This window comes from Lampetra fluviatilis, chromosome 26 (genome assembly GCF_964198595.1).
Source record: "Lampetra fluviatilis chromosome 26, kcLamFluv1.1, whole genome shotgun sequence".
Lineage (NCBI taxonomy): Eukaryota > Metazoa > Chordata > Hyperoartia > Petromyzontiformes > Petromyzontidae > Lampetra > Lampetra fluviatilis.
This window is the reverse complement of record NC_136300.1, coordinates 2,712,895-2,729,041: the sequence shown is the minus strand read 5'-3', so window position 1 is coordinate 2,729,041 and position 16,147 is coordinate 2,712,895.

Sequence of the window (16,147 nt, the reverse complement as noted above, 5' to 3'; positions counted from 1 at the left end):
CCCCCCTCCCACCACGCAGACTCATCTGTGCTAGAAGATTATTGACACAAATGTCACACTATAATGTTATAGCGAATATTATAAACGAATACAGTGAGGTTATGTATTAATAAAAAATAAAAACAACACTTAAAATACTTCACTCTTTTATTAAAACTTCTGAATACAAACGGTCACAAAAAACATATTAAATAAATTATTTGCAAATGTGCATTAAATGTGCAATCTTTTAAATAAAACCAAAATAGACAAACATTAATCTAATCAAAAATAGAATGTTACAAAAAAAAAGATACTTAAATAATGAAAGCAAACATAAGAACAGCAAGGGTTCAACAATGTCAACTGTACAACAATGACCTCAAAATCGTTCCTTCCTAGCTTTTCTGGAGGCAAAGTCACTAATGACATCATTGTATGGTATTGCTTGGCCAACTTTGTTATTAATACTAATGACTGCAAGTCCACTTAGTCTTTCCTGGGCCATTGATGATCTCAAATATGTTTTTATCAATTTGAGCTTGGAAAAGCTCCTCTCTGCTGAGGCAACTGACACAGGCAGAGTGCAGGCTATCCTGAGAGCTACCCAAAGATTTGGGTAAAGCTCACACATCTCATTTTGTGAGAGGTATGTGAGAAGCTCAAAGGCAGTCATCATAGTTTGGGGAAGTTCAGGAAGACTCTCTATCTCTACTGCCAGTGCGCTACCATCAATATCAGCCTCCTCTCCACAAGAGAGTTTTTCCCCAAGAAGCTCACATTGTTCCCTCCGGACCTTTTGATCTAGCTCCCTAAAATTGAGCAGCACTCCAAAGTTCTCTTTAACCTCACTTAGAGACTTAAATCTATCCTCCAATGACAGAATACTACGGTCCACTACAGCATTAAAAAATGACACTTCCAGCCTCTTCATAGCGTCCACTATCGGCTCATCTGCAGCCTCATAGGCAAAGTGCCTTTTTGTAGAACGCAATCGCTTCTCTTTCAGCACTGCTTCTGTGTTCATCCGCTCACAAATTTCTTTAGCAGATGTCTGTGCATCACAGAAGCCTGTTTTTCGGTAACTGATAAGTTCGCCTTTGTTCTTTTTTACAAGGTTAACCGCTACATCAAGCTGCATGTTGGTTGACTGTAGAAGCTTGCTCGTGATGTTAATTTTAGACAAAATGTCACACCAGACAACACAACAAATCTGAAACCTAAATGAACCTATCTCTTCCGCAAGGGAGTTGGCTTCAACAGCCACTACAGGGTCAGTCGCTTTACTTCTCAGTTCTAGCAGGGCTTCCCTCACCTTCTCTGACTGGTAGCGCAAAGCTTCAATACTTTTTATCCGGCTTTCCCAGCGTGTCTCACTCCAGGACTTGAGGGTGATGTCAACAAACTTCCGTAAGATGGCCCACCTTTGAGTGGACCCAGCGAACAAATTGTACAGCTTCTCCATATTCATATTCTATTGGCAAATGAGGCATAATTGCAGTATGGTGAAAAATTAACATGGTGATCTACTGCAGCCTATAAATATGAGGATAGCACTGCTACATCAGTTGCCACCATATTAATAAAATTGAAGTCTATTTTCATTACAGAAGTCTCCCCACCTAACATGGCTTTGGTATATTTTCTCATAAAGATCAATACCATCGCTTGCCAAAGATCTTAAAGCAGAGACCGCACGTGCTTTGCCTATGAAGCTGGAATATTCACTTCAACACAAACAGCAATGCTAGCTAAGCTTGTCATCGCTGTTTTCTCCAACTTAAACCGATATCTATCAACGTGAAATACACACCTACTACCTAGATAAATGTATATTAATAACATTTCACTGTTGTGGCGGGGATTTAGCTCTGGTGCGTTATATTACCACTTTTATGGCTTATAAAAATATCATGAGTCATGACTAGCTAGCTGCTTCCTCAAGTGACGTGAGCACAATTTGTGCTGCTGCTGCACAAAACATACTGTAAATAATAATGCAAACATACCTTTATCTCGCTCTTTTTTCTCCTCCTCGGTCCTTTTCTTTTTTCTTTTTTCGGCACCAGAGGGATACGTCCTTTTTTGTGACATGGCTTAGGCGTATTTATTATCGTGACGTACAATTGCGCGCACCTGCCCGCGCCCGCGCCCGCGCCCACGCGAATTGTCAATGAGCCGTGACATCCGTGAGCCGTGACAAAGCAGCAGTTGTCGACAGAATTTTCTTGTCTTGAATCATTTATTCATTCATTCATTAATTCATTTATATCACTTGTTTAAGTTATTTAATTGTAAAAAAAAAAACGATTCGGGGGCCCCCTGGTGGCCAGGGGGCCCCAAGCAGCCGCTTAGTTCGCTTATGCCTCGGGCCGGCCCTGTAAGGCTATACGGGGGATCTTTGTCCTTGTGTTTCCATGTCTGTGTGTGTCTCTGGATGCGTTCAAGGAATGGCTCCATCCTACTGGTCAACCATTGTACGTATGATGGTAATCTGGTAATTTCTGCTCACTCTGAACAGAAGTTGGTGCCTCTGCTGTTGAACCTGGAGTGTGCCACGAAGAGATAGGGCCTTATCGTGTGCCCCACCGAAACTAAGCACGTGCCTGGGTATTTTATGCCATCAAAAATTCGACCCCCTCAATTCCCCATGAGCGATGGGCCAGTTGTGTAGAAAGTGAAGGAGTTCCCCTACTTGGGCACTAATACGTAGATGACCAGCTCCGCTTTGGCAGCAGATATCTCACTTCGAATCAGTCGAGCGGCATTACCTGTCACTCCACATGACGCTTGCGACATCCCCTTTAGAGGAACATCTGCGCCGGATTGACATATTCAGCCTGGCCTGCCGACGACCCATCCTGGCTTTTACCGGACTGGATTTTGCGAGCAGTGCACAGCGCGTGGCGTGCGTCTCATTCTACCTCTCTGGCCTCTCCTTGGGCTTTGAAGAAGGGTCATTGCCCGAAACGTCGCCTATTGTACAGTCGGGTAGTTATTGACGAATGTGAGTCGTTTTTTTGTTGAGTTTGTTATTTGTGCAGCATTGTCAAGGCGGTAACACCAACACATTTTGGCCAGTTAATGATGCCAACCATGCAGTTCCTACTGCACGCATTGCACAAAAGGGGGGCACGATGATGTGGGGGGGGCACCTATATCCATCCCATCGTATGACCGTGCGAACGTACACATTTACGTTTTGTAAATCCAACTTGCGGGCGGGAAAGGATAATTGACCATACTTCACCACGCTGATCAGCGCGGGTTGGTATTCAATTTGGTACGGGGGGGAGGGGGGTGTGGGATATGTGGGGGGGGAGAACAACATAACAACAGCGACGATGTGATTTTCTCGACTGCTGGACATCTGTGAAAAGATTGCTTCATCGCTCATCGGATTCCTCCAGATTAAATACATCCCCTGATTCTCATTCACGCCTGTATCTTACACAGCTTGGTCGTCCATCTAATCATTTTGCCAGGCACACTTTCTTGCTTAGCTTCCGAGATCTCGTGAAATGCGGCGCATTCCGTCGTGATTTTGTGAATGGCAAACCCCCCGTTCCCCGGCTATCAATCTCGACACGACGCGTGAATGAAACCCCTTGCCTCATTGGGGGCCCTGTTGAGAAATTTCGCCGCGGATGTGACCTTCAGCCACGTGACAGGCGTGCAGGCAAAGCGCGTGCTGATCACGTGCAGGAGCCGTGTCGTGACGTCGAGCCTCGCCACCGCCCAGCACTTGCCCCAAACGCCTGTCGCGACTAGACGGGGGACCTTTGTCTTTTTTGAGGGTGTGTCTTTGTGTGTGGCGTGCGTAGAACGTGTGCGTGTATCAGCATTAGAAAGTCATTGTGTCGGTTACTCGCTTGGGATTACTTACACCTGGCACTCATCGCCCCCTACTGGCAGACAAGCCCGTTTTGCAGGCCAGGTGTTGAGTTACGGCAGGTGCTGAGTTACCTGGTGCCCGTAGGGACAGCTGACACGGGGGGGGGGTGCCCTTTAACGAGGCGAGAATGTGACCGTACGGCGCTGTGAAACGCTCCGGCGGTAGCGGGCGCTCTATCGAACACAACTCGTTCTCGTTATTAGTGCGGTGTGTGTGTGTTAGTGTGCGCGAGTGTGTGTAGGAACATCTGAATGCCATTGTGTCAGTGCGTACGATGTGTGTAAGTGTACGAGTGTGAGTGTACTAGTGTGTGTGAGTGTACGAGTGTGTGTGAGTGTACAAGTGTGTGTGAGTGTGCAGGCGTGGTTGTAGATGCGACACGAACCCGGTGTGCCGAGTTCAATTCCAGCTCACGGCCAACACCAGTGACGATTATCTGAAGCGGTCCGGGGCTTTCCCTAGGTCGACTCAGCCTCAAATGACTGCCGTAGCTATTGCGATGAGTAAATTATCGCCACTGGTGAGACAAAGGCGGCCTGGCGTAGTGCTGGAACCCCACGCTCTCGTGTGCCGTGCCGGCCTTCATAGGTCGGAACGGCAGACGGTGGTGAGATGCTAACTACTTCGCCTGGTATACAGGAGGTCGTGGGTTCGATCTCGACTCTGACGCTTGTATATTTGTAGTTTGCGTTTCTTTCTCTGCGTGATCGCGTGGATTTTTCTCCGGGTCCTCTGGTTTTCGCCTCCACATTTAAAAAATATGCGGTTATCGTATTTGACGGCTATAAATTCCCACGTGATAAGTCACATCATTGGACTAAATCACACGTGGCCAGGTCGCTTCTGGAAATAGCTTTACAACTTTGATGGCCTTACCTGGTAAAATAAAAATAAATAGTTGATAGGCGCTCGCTAACAGCACTTACCCCAACAATCTGTTAAGGCTACCCTGAGGATCTGTGTCTTTGCGGTATGAGTGTGTTGAGTGCGTGAGTGTAATGTCGTGTGAGTGTCGAAGTTTGATGAGTGTTAAAGTTCACGGACACACAGCATGACTGCGCGTATATCCGCGCGTTATCACGCAGTCAATAGCTGGTCACCTGTTGCGTGTGTGTGTGCTAGGCAGTACAGAATATAATTATATATATATGTGTGTAAGTGTCATTGTACACAATCGTGTTACGTGATATGATAAAGGTTATATTCTCATGAACTAAATAAGAATCGACAGGTGACGATATGTAAATACAGTATACGTTCACGGCACACGTTGAATGTATAGCCTCACGAGACCGCATGCTCCTAACGCTGTGAAAATGAGAACCTCGTGACCACGCCATTGTACATAGTTCATCATCGGTCGTGATCGATCCACTGCTGGATGAGCGCTGTCGGCAAGCCGTCTCTCGCAACATCGACACACTCCTCCGATCACGGCATTCCCCGCAACCTCTGAGGTCGCCACTTCGAGGGGAGCGAATGCCGCTCCCATCTCCACGTCCGCGCTTCAGCCTACTCTTCCAAAGCATTGCCTCTAAACTCGTCTTCTTTCCTCTGTTGCTTTCGTATCTCCCTCCTCACCCACCCCCGCCCCCTCCCCACACGCACCCCCCAGCCCAGCCCTGTTCGTTACTACTCCTACCTTCTCACGGATCACCTCTCGTGTGGCCATAATACCGCTGCGTAATTGTTCAGCGCTTTGTAAAGAAATTTGTTTGAAAAAAAAAATTCTCACATTTTTTTTCTTGAACAATCCACCGAGCACCCGAGCTGATTTCACCGCTGTCATCTCCGCAGTGAACGGTGCCCCTCCTCGGGCTGACGCTCCGTTGTTAGTCTCGACCATCGGTCATCGTCTCTTCTGGCGACGTGAAACCATCCGAGCCCACACTCACTGCACTCAACAGTCAGAGCGATCTTCTTGGTTCTTTCGGTAATTCAGACTCTGTCTCCTCGACAGACCTGTTCTCCACCTGAGGACGGCTGCTTGCGTTGTGGCCGAAACGTCGTGAGAATTATTGTATTATGTTTTATTTTTATTATTTCCATTCTACGTGACTTTACCGAAAGAACCAAGATGATGAATCCCTGCAGTCACGAAAGCTTTAAATCGAAAAAAGTCAGAGCGTGGTCTCAAACCCTTGCTGTGCGTGCTCCGGTCCACGAGTCCTCCGGTCCACGTGTCCTTTGGCCCACGTGTTATTCGGTCCACTCATTCTCTGGTCCACGCATTGTCTGTTCCACGTGTTCTCAGGTACACGCGTTCCTCTCTCTCTCTCTCAGAGGGATTTGACACCTACAACTCTCCACGCTTCGTTGCGCACTTTTGTTCCATTTCCTTTGCCAGTTGCACTGTTTACGATCCGTGTGTCAACAATGTACAGTACAATGAATCGGAAAACACGCACACGCACGAGAGTTGGTCGGAGTGCATTTGGAAAACCACTTAATGGATAGGAACATACCTCCACGTATCTGCAGTATGCATGCCTACCAGCCATCGGCGATGGAAACACACATTCGGTATAAAATAATATGGATGTCCAAATTGATGTTCTGTACTGACAACGCTGGCATAATTTATAAGTGTGTATGACTGTTTATGATAATATAGTGCATATCCGTTTGATTCAAATATTAAGCAAACAAAAATATTGTCGCTCAGGTAAAATAATTTAACGTTTTATATGCATGGCCTGCAGGACATTTTTAAGGTTCATAACGAGCAGGCATATGTTTAACACTCTAGCTGGAATTGTTACTCTATTTACATTCTCATTATAGCCAGTGGATGATTATTATCGTAACTGCGAGGGCGCAGTGGTTAACACGTTGCTCTGAACGCGCCGATCCAAGTTTGATTCCCGGCCATGGCGAACAGAATCAGAATCTTCATTTCGGACCGGAGGAATCCGACGGTTTGTGAAGCCCTTTTTGACAGATGTCCAGAAACATCAGTAACGATATCTGAACCAATCCGAGGCACCTGCCGTCACCAACCTGACCGGTCTGCGTGGTGAAGTATGGTCAAAGAATCCCCTTGATCGGCATGGCGTGAAGACGGTACCGTCCGGCAGGAATGCACGAGTTGAAATGCGCGTAGCTACTTGCGAGTTAAATATGGGACTACTTGAAAAGATGGCTCAACGTTCAGGTTGATATCATTACTGAAGATGGCCGGTCCGTTGAAACGTCGATTTAATATATCAGCAAAAAAAATCACACTTGAACTAAGCTCACATATAGAACGATATCACTGCAGCGGTGTGCTCCACCTTGCATAACAGCCCGCACCTACGAAGCCACCGCACAATACACCTCACCGACAATCGTTATCAGCCACCTATAGCAATATACGAGGCCCGTGGCAAATAGGCCATGGTTCACTGATGAGTTCCAATTTTTTTTTTCCTCCGAATCATAAAGGGCGAGTGAGGCAATGGATGATTCAGGCCGAGCCGCATAGCAGCGGCTCGTCACGTGGAGGTCACTCGAGGTATATGGTATTCTTATCCGCTTTCTATGGGTGCCTGAGCAAGGGCCACTGGCTGTCTGTTCTAAAAATACGTGGAATGTAAAACAAGGCGCTTTACATTTCGTCTTTAGCTGACACCCCCCCCCCCCCACTACAAAGAAAAAGACCCCCCCTATAGCCTTAACAGACTGTCGGGGCAAGTGCTGTTAGCGAGCACCTATCAAGTACGGAACGCCTTTGTCTCCCCAGTGGCAATGTTTATACATTGCGCCAGGTACTCATTTGAGGCCCAGGACCGGTTCAGTAAACCATCACTGGTGTTGACCGTGAGCGGGAATCGAACTTGGATCACCGGGTTCGTAGCGCAGCGCGATAACCACCGCACTACCACTCCCCACAGCCACCCATCCACATCTCCACCCCTGAGTCGACGTACAGGAACAGGGTCACGGGTTACGCCTGTGGACGGTGAGTCACGGAACAAGTCCGCCAGGCTGATATACCCCACCTGGCATGCGCGTCTTGCGTCAGGAAGTTGCGTCAGGAAGCTGCGCGTGTATGTGAGTGTGTGGAACTTAAAGGTGTGTGCCCGTGTGTAGGAATGCAGAGCCCAGTAACACGATATTTTTTGTCACTCTGCTATAGCAAGAGGGGTGGTGAATTTCACTAGGACCTTCGTCTTTTCCCTGATCTATTCACGGCCTACGATGCCATCACGGGTCCAGGCTGTGGCTCGTTCTTCACTGACCCTCTGCTCATGACCATTAAGGACCTTCATGCTAGTGGGCAGGAGGGGGGGGGGGAGCGACATGCGTGGCTGGAAGTCCGAGTCATTTCAAATTTATCTCATGGATGCCCCCTGACCATCAATACTATTCTAAACATTTCTTGGCAAAGTGTTTTGAGAAGCCAAACATCACTGTACCAGTGCATTTTTGGGACGGATTAACCATGTTGTGTACACCGATAGCGCCAGGTACTCATTGCTACTCCATGTGAGAATGCGTTTGAGACCGCTTCTGAATCTGGAACTTACTTTCGGCCCACCAAATTGGAACTGCTTGAATATATTGCGTCATCGAACACTCCACCACCCTCAACTCTCCATGAGTAATGGGCTAGTTATAGGGAGAGTGGAGGGGTTTCCACACCTGGGCAGTGCGCCAAAAACCAGTTTCATCTCGGCTGTGTAGATCTCATACCAATCAGTCATGGCATTATCTTTTCATCCACGGTGAAATGCTAGAAGCCGCCTGGCCTGCCGCTCCACAAAGCTCCGGGTTTTGTCGGCAAACAATCATTGCCCTCTCTTCTCTGTGCTTGCAATCCTTGGACCCCCTTTTACAAGAAGACTTGCACTGGTTTAAAACCATCTGGTGAGCCTACCTACGATCCACCCAGCGTTCATCCGGATTAGGGTGGGTTATGCAACCCGCACGCTCAGCCATTGCATGCTCAATTAACTTCTGTTTGGCAGGTTATAGGGGGCCAAATGGGTGCGGTGTGAACTAAGATAAGAAGTGGGCTGATATGGCGCAGGAGGATTTGGAGACCAGTGGACTTTCTGACGACTGGTACCAGCGGTGATCAAGCTTGACCTCTGTGGAAGAGTTGGATGCAGCTACGCTCCAGCAACAACAGCCAAGCAGATAAATACTACTAGCACAGAGAATAGCACAGGTGGTGATCTGTCTGTCATCTCAATCCATTAACCTATCATGCCTGGGATTCGCTTACGATCTGTCAATGAGTCTGCAACACTTCACGTGGCCTCAAAGTGTACCGAGCCTGGAACGAGTCCTGTGCTGACATTGCCACCATTTTAAAGCATTGCTGTGTATGTGTGTACAGTGGGGAGCAGTCGTGTAGCAGTGAGTACGCTCCCATGGTAAACTGGACTTTCATCGTAAACTGGACTTCCATGGTGAACTGTACTCCCATGGTAAACTGGACTCCCATGCTAAACTGGACTTCCATGGTAAACTGGACTCCCATGGTAAACTGGACTTCCATGCTAAACTGGACTTCCATGGTAAACTGGACTTCCATGGTAAACTGGACTTCCATGCTAAACTGGACTTCCATGGGAAACTGGACTTCCATGGTAAACTGGACTTCCATGGTAAACTGGACTCCCATGCTAAACTGGACTTCCATGGTGAACTGGACTCCCATGGTAAACTGGCCTTCCATGATGATCCGGGCTCCCATGGTAAACTGGATCCCCATGGTTAATTGGACTCTCATAGTCAGGGGTCGGCAACCACAATCACAAAAGGAGCCATTTCCTTCAAATCCGGTAAAAAAACTCAACACTTCAAGAACCGCGATGCGTGTGAATACAAGACGGTGGGTCCTTACAAAATAACGTCACAAAGCGGTCCTCAAAGAGCCGCAATGCGTCTCCGTAGCCACAGGTGACCGACCCCTGCCCTAGAGCTTTAAACGCGTGAACATCAGCACCTGGGGAGACGGAGGCGACCGGGCGTGGCTCTGAACACCCCACAGATTCCCTTGTGTGCGTCCTGGCCACGCTGAACTCTATAAGTGGTCGCGAGTAGACATGGGTTCAACAGTCTACTCGATACAGCTCTGCATGACGAGGGGAGGGGATTGCTTTTATCCCCATGTGATGTTGTGATGTTGGGAGCACCGACGTCAAACGAATATCGAACGTTTTCAACTTTGTTTTGTTTCGTTTCTTTTCCTCCCCAAAATGGTTGTACCTTGCCCTGTTTTGCTGCACCTACCTCTCTGCGTTTGCTGTCGTATCCCAGCTCTTCCTTGGGCTCTTACACGATCACACAGCTCTCTTCCTCATGATTCTGTCCGCCCGAATTCACGTGAATTAACTAACACCTCTCCGCATCACTCGGGAGATATTTACCAACTATCAGGTTCGAGCGGTGTGCAACGACTTAATTTCTATTTTACCAGATTATTCATTTAAATCCTAAAATTAATAGGCGCGTCGCCTGGTGTCATCGGAAATAATATGTGTGCACCAACTGAATAATCGTTTGTATTTACCAGAATGTTTTATATTTCATCCATTGATAAACATGACTATAGGTGCGTCGTGACGATTTAAGTTTGGTAGATCCCCCCCCCCAATTCCCTCCCTCCCCCACAGCCCATCCGTGCCTCTCTCGTGACAAAGCGATTTTGACCCAAACCATTGTGAGCCCCACAAGCAGCTCAGTCAGGTGCACGACAACATGGCAGCTGCGCATGCCGAGGCAATGTCCAATGGTTCAAAAGAAAAGCGTTTGCGTTTCGCGTTTGCTCATGGGATCACAATCTCCGGATCCGTGGAGGGGGCGGGGGGGCAGGGGAGTAAACCTTTATCACTCCGCTTGTTTTTTTTTTACGGCTGGCCTTGGGATTTACTGTGCTGTTTACCTGGTAAATATTAACCCTCGCCTCGGCGTGCCCCCCCCCGCGCCCCCCCCCCACACTAATCTGCGTGACATGTCTGGAAAAAGTCTACAAATGCACGAGCGAGCTGTATTTGTGTGTGTGGGTGGGTATATTAAAAAAAGCACGAGTGTGTCGCGGATCGGATACAATGTTAAGATCTGTGCCTCCACAACCCTTCTCCCCCCCCCCCCCCCATTTGGTCGCTCCTGCTAATCGATCAAATCAATAGCCTATCGATGTGTGTTGTTCTTTAGTCTCTCTCCTTGACCGGGAGGTGTCCAGTGAGACTCGAGGTGTCTCGCGTCAAAGATAGCCTTCGACGGCGTACAGAAATCATCGCGCAACCGACCTCCGATCAGACCTTCGTCCGGAATCCTGGTATCGAAGTTAACAAACAAAACAACTACCCAAGTCTGAGTTGCCTTGCAATCAGCCGTATGGGAGACTCCCGTGGGAAAAATACCAGGTGCTGTAGGCTTGAGCTGGGAGCCGGCCACGACATTTCCATCTGTGTGGAGTTAGTGTTATCCCCCTCCCCCCAAAACTTTCCTGCCCCCCACCCTCCCTTCCCTCCTCTCCCCTGGTGGCTTGCATTGCGGCTTTCTCCGGGAAATCTACATTCGTACCGAATGTAAACCAGACACTCGTGCGTGGAATTGGACAATCATCCGGATCCAAGATCGCGCAGTCTTGAGACTCGGTTAAGCCGCCTTGGGCAAAACAACAAGGTTATTGTGAACACGATAACCTTGTTTTAACACGCCGAGCGCGGCAGAGGAAACACATCTCTCTCAATCTCATCTCTAGATAGTAATCGTGGTGCTCCTTGCCCACTAATTATGGGCGCATCCCCTTCAGAGACGCGGGTTTCCCGCCGCAGAATGTGGGTTCGGTTCATGCGTTTCCACGCAAACCTCTCTCACCAACATTCACGACGTTACACTGTGTATGTATATTGTGTGCACTACTCAGTAAACTTTCTTCTTTAAGCCCAATAACATATACATGCTGGTTTCCCCTTTTATATTCAGTTTTACAAAAGCACTCCATTTCTTGTTCTTCTTTTCTCCTTAATTTCACCACTTTGATTCTTGAACCGCTTTCAATAATTTCTCTTGGTGTCAAATGAGTACCTGGTGTGGTGGATAAAACATCGCCACGAGAGAGACAAAGACGGCCGGACGAGGGGCTTGTCACCCACCCCCTCGTGTGCCGTGTCCGGCCTTCATAGGTGCTCGCTAACAGCACTTGTCCCAAATGTATGTTAAAGGCTATACAATGCGAAGGATCTTTGTCTTTATAATTTTGGACTTCCAACAGCTTTTTTTTATTTAGATTTACTTCAGTCTGTCATAAAGGCAGTGTTCATGAATGTGTAAGTGCTATCTTGTATATGCACATGTGCATACACAGTCCCTAACATGTGTGTGTATATATGCCGCACATGTACTGCGTGTTCACATTAAGTGTCCATCTAGACGCTTGTCCACGTGTGCCAAATCCCGTCCCTAGCCTTTCGTGATTCCTAAGTTCCCCTCTATCGCGGTCACTCGTTCCTCAATCCTTTGCACGCTCCTGTCATGTAAACCATTCCATTCTGTCAAGAGCATCGAGCGAAGGCGCTCTATAAAAAGAGAACGAGCTCACGGCCATGTGCCCACGGCCTGTGAACCAACGCAAATGGGAGACCTCAGTGTTGAGAAAGGTTCGTGGGATTGGGCAGCACGCATCGCTGGAAGGAAATCGTGGTCAATGGGCAAGGGGAGAAACAGAATGGCAGCATAGGCGGAGGCTCCCATCTCGCAATGGAGAATCGCGTGGCCACCTGCACTCCGAAATCCTCTCCTCGCCCCGCCCCCTGTGAAAACAGACGCTGCTCCGTGCAGAATCCACGCCTTCTTCTTCCCCATCCTCATCTCTCCTGACCCTTTGCTCCCGTTCCTCTGCTCCTTTTCCACCCTTTTCCTCGTATTTCCCATTCGTTATCTTATTCTCTCTTGCTTGTTCCATTCATCACAACATTGAATCTTCTCCCCTCCACGTGGTTTGCCACGGATACATTTTAAATAGTTTGAGACCCACATCTTCCAGTGTCTGAAATGTATACATATCGAGGCTGCAGTCTCCGAGTTATACACATTAATTTTGTTTGCCAATTTTGACCGGAACAGTTTGCTCATCAACGTCTGAAAATGTAAAATAAATATTCTTGTTCGACATTAAAATGCGTTAATTTGTTTACGTTTCTTAAAATCGCATTGCATCACGCTGTATTCAATGCAGCGCGTGATTGTTACCGTATTCCCTAGATTAGAAGATACACCGCTCCCCTCCACCACACACCCGTCTCTTAAAGCAACATATTGGGTGGTGGGGGGGGGTTGCGTCTCATTATCTGGTTAGTGTGTGCGCGTGTGTACGCGCGTGACCAGATTGGTATAACTTTATTGACACTGGACACAAGTATTTGGGTGCGTCTGATTTTCCGGTGCGTTTTAATAGTCCAGACAATACGGTGAGTGACATCTCCATCTCCGATGACTGGACGAGTCGGTGAACCTCCACTGTGGCGAAGGACTGTTGCCTGAAACGTTACCCTTGCTGTTATAAAACAGTGTTCATGACAATGGCATTGTTGTGTGTTTGTGTACATCACGCGGGACGTTTCTCTCCCTATAAGAAAATTAACGACACTATAATCGCGTCGTCACTCAATGGCAAGAGATAAGATATGCAATCAGACTGTAACTGCGCTACTATGGGCAATGGGCACATAAGTCATTGCATATTATATTCTGTATCGCGACTGTGACATATTCCACACATCAACAATGATTGGGTAAAACAACTGTCTATATGTATGTGTGTTTGTGTATTGTGTCGGCATCAGCCAGTCATCTCGGTCATCTCGGTCAGTCGACCCGTAGCACCTGGGTCTGCCCCGTGACCTCCTGCCAGCGGGCGTTCAACATTTCACTTGGCCTCAAGGTGCACATGGCCTGGCACAAGCGTCGTGGTGACGTCACCGCCACTTAGTGGCGAATGGCGATGGTTGTTGTGTGTCGGCAGCAGAAGTGTGTAGCGGTCAGCACGCTGCGCTACGAACCCGACGACCCGAGTTCGATTCCCGCTCACGGCCAACACCACCAGTGACGATTATTTGAACTGGTCCTGGGCCTCTTCTATCTCGACTCAGGCTCACATGTGTACCTGGTGCGGTGTGTAAATATCGTCACGGAGGAGACAAAGGCGGCCAGGCGTGGTGCTGGCCACCCACCCCCTCGTGTGCTGTGCCGGCCTTCATAGGTTCTCAGTAACAGCACTTGCCCCAAACACCTGTTTATTCCATACGGGGGATGATAGTTGTATGTGTATACCTGCCCGTACGCGCACACACATTCTGTTAATCGTGTTACCTCCACTGCTATTGACATTTGTCACCATCAAACTGAAAAAAAACCCGTGTCATTCGCATATCTGTCCAAAAGGCAATCAAGCAAAAAAACAAATGGTAACGATGGCATTTTCTGGTTCAAGGGATTTTTTTTGACCAAGTTTGGAGTGGTGGCAAAGTGATTGGTGCACACTACAAGATCACCCTGGCGACCTCATATTGAATCCCGGCCACAACTACCATCAGCGACGAGCGATATCTGAACCAACTTCGCACTGGCCAACCTGATGAAGTATGGTAAAAGATACCCCCACCACCCACACGGCGCCGGATGGGTGGGGGGAGGGCTTGGTAAAAAAATAACTATTACTTTTATTTTACCAGGTAAGTTACGTAGCTCCTTTTCAGAAGCGCGTCTGGCCACAAATGATAGCTCAACGAAGTGGCTTATCACGTGGAAATCTATAGCAGCCAAATATTCTAAATGTTCACCAGCAACAGGACTGGGGGCAACTGTCAATGATGACCGAGTCGAGACCATCAACCCCCTAACCCTCGACAACCCCGATTTAAAATCTCAACAACCCCGGTTAAAATCTCGACAACCCCGGTTTAAACCAACGTCTGGCTGCTCGGTTTCATGCCCAGGGTCTCACCGGTGCCAGCTCGCAGTCAGTGTCACGGCGTGGTTGGCACGGACCCCCCGGAGCAAGGGACGCGATGTCCTCGCCCTGCGATGCAATCCCCCCTCTCTTCGTAGCTCAACGCTTGGACCTGGCGCAGTTGCACCGCCTACACACTCACGAAACGCCACTGCCTCTGAATGTCTATGCTAGTCTATTGGTTCTATGCTGGCCTATTGGTTCTATGCTGGTCTATTGGTTTGATGTTATTCTGTTGGTTCTATGCTGGGCTATTGGTTCTATACTGGTCTATTGGTTCTATGCTGGTCTATTGGTTCTATGCTGGTCTATTGGTTCTATGCTGGTCTATTGGTTCTATGTTATTCTGTGGGTCAGCGGTGGCGAACCGGCGTCTCCCGAGGAGCACGCGGCTCTATAATCCTCCACCCACATGCGGCTCTATGGAAGGGGCTTAGCGTAGTACGCTCTAGCACAGGAGTAGCAAGTAATAATGGCCCACGTTCTGTGCTGAAGACTATCAATATATATTGATACACACTTTATATATATATATACACACTTGACTGTTTGCAGAGTTCATGGTTACTTGTGCCCTATGTGAGTCAATGGGTCCACTATAGGTCTCTGTGTTAAGTCTATGGGTGTCCTATGTGAGTCAATGGGTCCACTCCATTCTTGTCGTTTGCCTATCCATCGTTGTCATGTATGCTCTGTACCAGCGTGGCAAAATCGATCCTTCGAGTTTGAGAGTCACTGAGCGATGCACTTCTGTGCGAACTGCTGTGTTGTGGTCACTTTTAGGTGGAGGTCCGAGACTCTATCCTGGCGTCGTGACTCTCTCACCCAGCTGAATGTGCATTGAAAACACATCAATTACATCTCTTTTTTGATGTCATCAAAAAAGAAGTGCCATTTTGTAGCTGCTCATCCCGAGCTATAAATGCCACTGATAGTGCATTGTCCTTGGTACTGTTCGCCACATGGCGTTCTCTGGTGTGACGCTGGTGGTGGTGAGACTGGGCCCTGAAGAAGGCTGCTCTCTCTCTCTCTGGTGTAGGCCAATCGGTTGCAAAGACTGCACCGTGAATAATTATGAGAGCCATGTTTGTACCGTGTGTGGTTAATGCAGACTTGATTCCTTGCACAAGGTTTATATTTGGTGTTTGAACGTCTTAACACCTCCTCTGTTATTGCCAACCCCCTGTTCTTATTATTTTTTTTCACGTTATGTAATCGTGCCTACGAATCGTGATCACCGATTCGCCGTGGCTCAGAGCGTTCGTCGCTGTCATTGGCTGAGCGCACAAAAAACGAAAGTGACCCCGGGGGTGTTCTCGACT